Genomic DNA, 6,000 nt, shown 5'->3' on the forward strand with positions numbered 1-6,000 from the left:
CCCATATCCATACTAGAACTCAGTATTCTTCCCATATCCATACTACAACTTAGTATTTTTCCCATATGCATATAACTCATTATTTAGCATATCAATATAACTAATTTTTTTCCATATCCATACTAGAACTTATTATTTCTTTAATATCCATATAACTCAATATTTTTTTATATCCATACTAGAACTTATTATTTTTCCCATATCCATACTAGAACTTATAAATTTTCCCATATTCATATAACTAATTTTTTTCATATCCATACTAGAACATTAAATTTTTTGCCATATCTATATAACTCATTTTATTCCATATCCATACTAGAACTTATTATTTCTTTAATATCCATATAACTCAATATTTTTTCATATCCATACTAGAACTTATCATTTTTCCCATATTCATATAACTCATTTTTCCATATCCATACTAGAACTCTGTATTCTTTTCCATATCCATATAACTCATTTTTTTTTCATATCCATACTAGAACTTATTATTTTTCCCATATCCACATAACTCATTTTTTTCATATCCATACTAGAACTTGTTATTTTTCCCATATCCATATAACTCATTTTTTTCATATCCATACTAGAACTTAATATTATTTTCATATCCATATAACTCATGTTTGGACTTGGAATATTTTTATACACGTCACTAATAGGATGACGATTCAATCATCTATTTTAAGAGGAACATTGACTTGCATATGTCTCTTACTTGCATGTTCGGACTTAGAATATTTTTATACACGTCACTAATAGGATGACGATTCAGTTGGCTACCTTAAGAGGTACATATACTTGCATATGTCTCTTACTTGTATGTTCGGACTTAGAATATTTTTATACACGTCACTAATAGGATGACGATTCAGTTGGCTACCTTAAGAGGTACATATACTTGCATATGTCTCTTACTTGTATGTTCGGACTTAGAATATTTTTATACACGTCACTAATAGGATGACGATTCAGTTGGCTACCTTAAGAGGTACATATACTTGCATATGTCTCTTACTTGCATGTTCGGACTTAGAATATTTTTATACGCGTCACTAATAGGATGACGATTCAGTTGGCTACCTTAAGAGGTACATATACTTGCATATGTCTCTTATTTGCATGTTCGGACTTAGAATATTTTTATACGCGTCACTAATAGGATGACGATTCAGTTGGCTACCTTAAGAGGTACATATACTTGCATATGTCTCTTACTTGTATGTTCGGACTTAGAATATTTTTATACACGTCACTAATAGGATGACGATTCAGTTGGCTACCTTAAGAGGTACATATACTTGCATATGTCTCTTACTTGTATGTTCGGACTTAGAATATTTTTATACACGTCACTAATAGGATGACGATTCAGTTGGCTACCTTAAGAAGTACATATACTTGCATATGTCTCTTATTTGCATGTTCGGACTTAGAATATTTTTATACGCGTCACTAATAGGATGACGATACATATGGCTACCATTGTTAAATATATTTAAATAAAATTTATTTAAATATAATTATTATTTTATATATATATATTTTATATATATATATATTCTGACTTAAAAAAGCCAAACAAAATAAACACAATTAAATTTATGTTTATTATCGAATCATCAAGCAAAGGATAAGCTTCAGTGGATCGCAGTATGGCAGCTGCTCAACCACTTACAACACCTTGCCTGTTACAAAAGTCGTTTACAATTGATTCTAGGCTTTGTCATTGTATTAAATAATGCTTTTATATGTAACTAGCGCGGCATCAGGTGATCGAAGATCCTCCCAATTTACTATGTTACAAATTACATTGGCATCACATCCATTGTCGTTTATAAAGTAAATTATAAACTTTAAATGGTTTAGAAGCCATACAATGCAAATTGCCCCTTATTTATCATTGCAGTCCAGCACGGATACGACCTTAGAGGCGTTCAGGCATAATCCAACGGACGTAGCGTCATACCACTGTTCGCTCGAACAAGTATTGTGCCATTGGTCCGTACCTGCGGTTCCTCTCGTACTACGCAGGAATGCTGTCGCAACAACGTTTTGTCATTAGTAGGGTAAAACTAACCTGTCTCACGACGGTCTAAACCCAGCTCACGTTCCCTTGCATGGGTGAACAATCCAACGCTTGGTGAATTTTGCTTCACAATGATAGGAAGAGCCGACATCGAAGGATCAAAAAGCGACGTCGCTATGAACGCTTGGCCGCCACAAGCCAGTTATCCCTATGGTAACTTTTCTGACACCTCTTGTTAAAAACTCTTTAAACCAAAAGGATCGATAGGCCGAGCTTTTGCTGTCCCTGTGTGTACTGAACACCGAGATCAAGTCAGCATTTGCCCTTTTGCTCTATGTGTGGTTTCTGTCCGCACTGAGCTGGCCTTGGGACACCTCCGTTATTATTTGAGAGATGTACCGCCCCAGTCAAACTCCCTACCTGGCAATGTCCTTGAATTGGATCATACCTGAGTAATTGGAGTTATACCAAATTTTCAAATCAAAAATACATAAATGCACCGTTTTATTAAAGAATTTGTTTGCGATTATATAACAAACTCGTGATACTTTGATCAAGAAGCTTGCATCAAAACCCAATACCATAAGATATAATAAATATATCCGTATAATGGCTAGGAAATGATACACGTTCCATTTAATCAAGTAAGTAAGGAAACAATAAGAGTAGTGGTATTTCATTGACGATACCAAACCGAAGTCTAATATCTCCCACTTATTCTACACCTCTTATGTCTCCTTACACTGCCAGATTAGAGTCAAGCTCAAAAGGGTCTTCTTTCCCCGCTAATTATTCCAAGCCCGTTCCCTTGGCTGTGGTTTCGCTAGATAGTAGATAGGGACAGTAGGAATCTCGTTAATCCATTCATGCGCGTCACTAATTAGATGACGAGGCATTTGGCTACCTTAAGAGAGTCATAGTTACTCCCGCCGTTGACCCGCGCTTACTTGAATTTCTTCACTTTGACATTCAGAGCACTGGGCAGAAATCACATTGTGTCAACACCCGCTAGGGCCATCACAATGCTTTGTTTTAATTAGACAGTCGGATTCCCCAAGTCCGTGCCAGTTCTGAATTGATTGTTAATTGATAATCGTTATAATTAATAAGAACTAATTGGTTTGACCCAATTAGTATTCTTAAAAATTTTAGCAAGAAAGTTCCACAATTGGCTACGTAACTAACTATCCGGGGAACAAGTAACTAACATAAATGCTAGAAACTCTATTTACCCAGAACGAGCACATAAACCATGTTATTGTTTCCCAATCAAGCCCGACTATCTCAATCTTCAGAGCCAATCCTTATCCCGAAGTTACGGATCTAATTTGCCGACTTCCCTTACCTACATTATTCTATCGACTAGAGACTCTTCACCTTGGAGACCAGCTGCGGATATTGGTACGGCCTGTTGAGAAGTTTGCGTGTCCCCACCATAAATTTTCAAGGTCCGAGGAGAAAATATCGACACAACAGTATATGTCATGCTCTTCTAGCCCATCTACCATATCTCTCTGCGAAAGACTTCCATGGTAGTACGGCTATAAAACAGAAAAGAAAACTCTTCCGATATCTCTCGACGGCTTCTTTATGGTCGTTCCTGTTGCCAGGATGAGCACGAGGCCCATATTTAATAACAAACGGATACTCAACAGGTTACGGAATTGGAACCGTATTCCCTTTCGTTCAAAATTATTCAAGTATATTATATTAGCTTGATTTGTATATATTGCGTTTTTGGTTTTACTTGAAAATTTTCGGCTTTCGCCTTGAACTTAGGACCGACTAACTCGTGATCAACCACTGTTCACACGAAACCCTTCTCCACTTCAGTCCTCCAAGGTCTCATTCGATTATTTGCTACTACCACCAAGATCTGTACCAATGGCAGCTCCATGCAGGCTTACGCCAAACACTTCTACGCATACCATTGTACCTTCCTACTCACTAAAGTTTCAAAATTTATAATCACAAGTAATATAAATCATCTACTTTAGCGGTAATGTATAGGTATACAACTTAAGCGCCATCCATTTTAAGGGCTAGTTGCTTCGGCAGGTGAGTTGTTACACACTCCTTAGCGGATTTCGACTTCCATGATCACCGTCCTGCTGTTTAAGCAACCAACGCCTTTCATGGTATCTGCATGAGTTGTTAATTTGGGCACCGTAACATTACGTTTGGTTCATCCCACAGCGCCAGTTCTGCTTACCAAAAGTGGCCCACTGGGCACATTATATCATAACCTTAAACTTCATATCAAGAAAGTTAAGGTTCTTACCCATTTAAAGTTTGAGAATAGGTTAAGATCGTTTCGACCCTAAGGCCTCTAATCATTCGCTTTACCAGATAAGATTATTTTATATAATATTAAAATGCACCAGCTATCCTGAGGGAAACTTCGGAAGGAACCAGCTACTAGATGGTTCGATTGGTCTTTCGCCCCTATACTCAATTCTGACAATCGATTTGCACGTCAGAACTGTTTCGGTCTTCCATCAGGGTTTCCCCTGACTTCAACCTGATCAAGTATAGTTCACCATCTTTCGGGTCACAGCATATATGCTCAAGGTACGTTCCAGTTAGAGGCATAAATAATATAAATATCATTATACATAACTATATAGAACGCCCCGGGATTGTGTTAATTAGCTATAAATAGTTAAAAAACTAATCCCATTATTAGTCAAGTTAATTACGCTATTAGGTTTATATCCCAATAACTTGCACATATGTTAGACTCCTTGGTCCGTGTTTCAAGACGGGTCCCGAAGGTATCCTGAATCTTTCGCATTGTTAATCCTACAAGTGCATATAATAAACACAAAAATCAATGATAATCATGCCATTATATAATTCCGAAAAATTAACGCACTGTATTCATATAAATCTATCAGCACTTTATCAAATTAATAACATTTATTCTGTGTTAAAATGCAAGCAATTTAATTTGAATAAACTATAAGTTATATTTTATGATAAATTTGGTATGCTAATAGATTACAATGTCCTTATATGGAAAAAATGCACACTATTATCATAATATTGTTTAAATATTACAATTTTAATGATGAATTTTCCATAACGGATATTCAGGTTCATCGGGCTTAACCTCTAAGCAGTTTCACGTACTGTTTAACTCTCTATTCAGAGTTCTTTTCAACTTTCCCTCACGGTACTTGTTTACTATCGGTCTCATGGTTATATTTAGTTTTAGATGGAGTTTACCACCCACTTAGTGCTGCACTATCAAGCAACACGACTCTTTGGAAACATCATCTAGTAATCATTAACGTTATACGGGCCTGGCACCCTCTATGGGTAAATGGCCTCATTTAAGAAGGACTTAAATCGTTAATTTCTCATACTAGAATATTGACGCTCCATACACTGCATCTCACATTTGCCATATAGACAAAGTGACTTAGTGCTGAACTGATTTCTTTTCGCTCGCCGCTACTAAGAAAATCCTTGTTAGTTTCTTTTCCTCCCCTAATTAATATGCTTAAATTCAGGGGGTAGTCCCATATGAGTTGAGGTTGTATATAACTTTTATTTGCAATTAATTCTTTATATATAATGATAAAACATTTTATTAAATTCGTTTAAAGCTGACGTATATATATATTAATGGCATTTATTTGTAACGAATTAACGAAGAATAATAATATTGTCAACGTTTTTCATATTTCAAATCAGTAATAAGAGACAATTCTAGATAATATTTTATGCTAGACATTTCTCAGTATTATTTGATTGAAAAAGAAAATATTCCTCTTCGTTTTTCTCAAAGTTTAATTACTATTGTGAGATAATGTTTTTCATATATTTGTTAATATTATGAATAAAATAATTAAATTATTTTTATCCAATAATATACCATATGCTTATAAAATTTTATTATAAAATTTGTATAAACAACTTAATTAGCATAGTCTTACAACCCTCAACCATATGTAGTCCAA

General features: G+C 35.1%; 2 non-coding genes across 2 annotated transcripts in view; both read right to left on the reverse strand.

Annotated features, from left to right (window-relative positions):
* Positions 1-1,620: 1,620 nt before the first annotated feature.
* On the reverse strand, positions 1,621-5,577 carry LOC138914498 (large subunit ribosomal RNA). The gene has a single exon (XR_011420344.1). It is a non-coding gene; the product is annotated as a large subunit ribosomal RNA (ribosomal RNA).
* A 398-nt stretch (positions 5,578-5,975) lies between these two features.
* The window catches only part of LOC138914501 (5.8S ribosomal RNA), a 179-nt gene continuing 154 nt past the window's right edge, over positions 5,976-6,000 (reverse strand). The window contains exon 1 of the ribosomal RNA XR_011420346.1: positions 5,976-6,000. This exon is cut by the window's right edge and continues 154 nt beyond it. This is a non-coding gene — a ribosomal RNA (5.8S ribosomal RNA).

This window comes from Drosophila takahashii, unplaced genomic scaffold (genome assembly GCF_030179915.1).
Source record: "Drosophila takahashii strain IR98-3 E-12201 unplaced genomic scaffold, DtakHiC1v2 scaffold_24, whole genome shotgun sequence".
In the NCBI taxonomy this organism is placed as follows: Eukaryota; Metazoa; Arthropoda; class Insecta; order Diptera; family Drosophilidae; genus Drosophila; species Drosophila takahashii.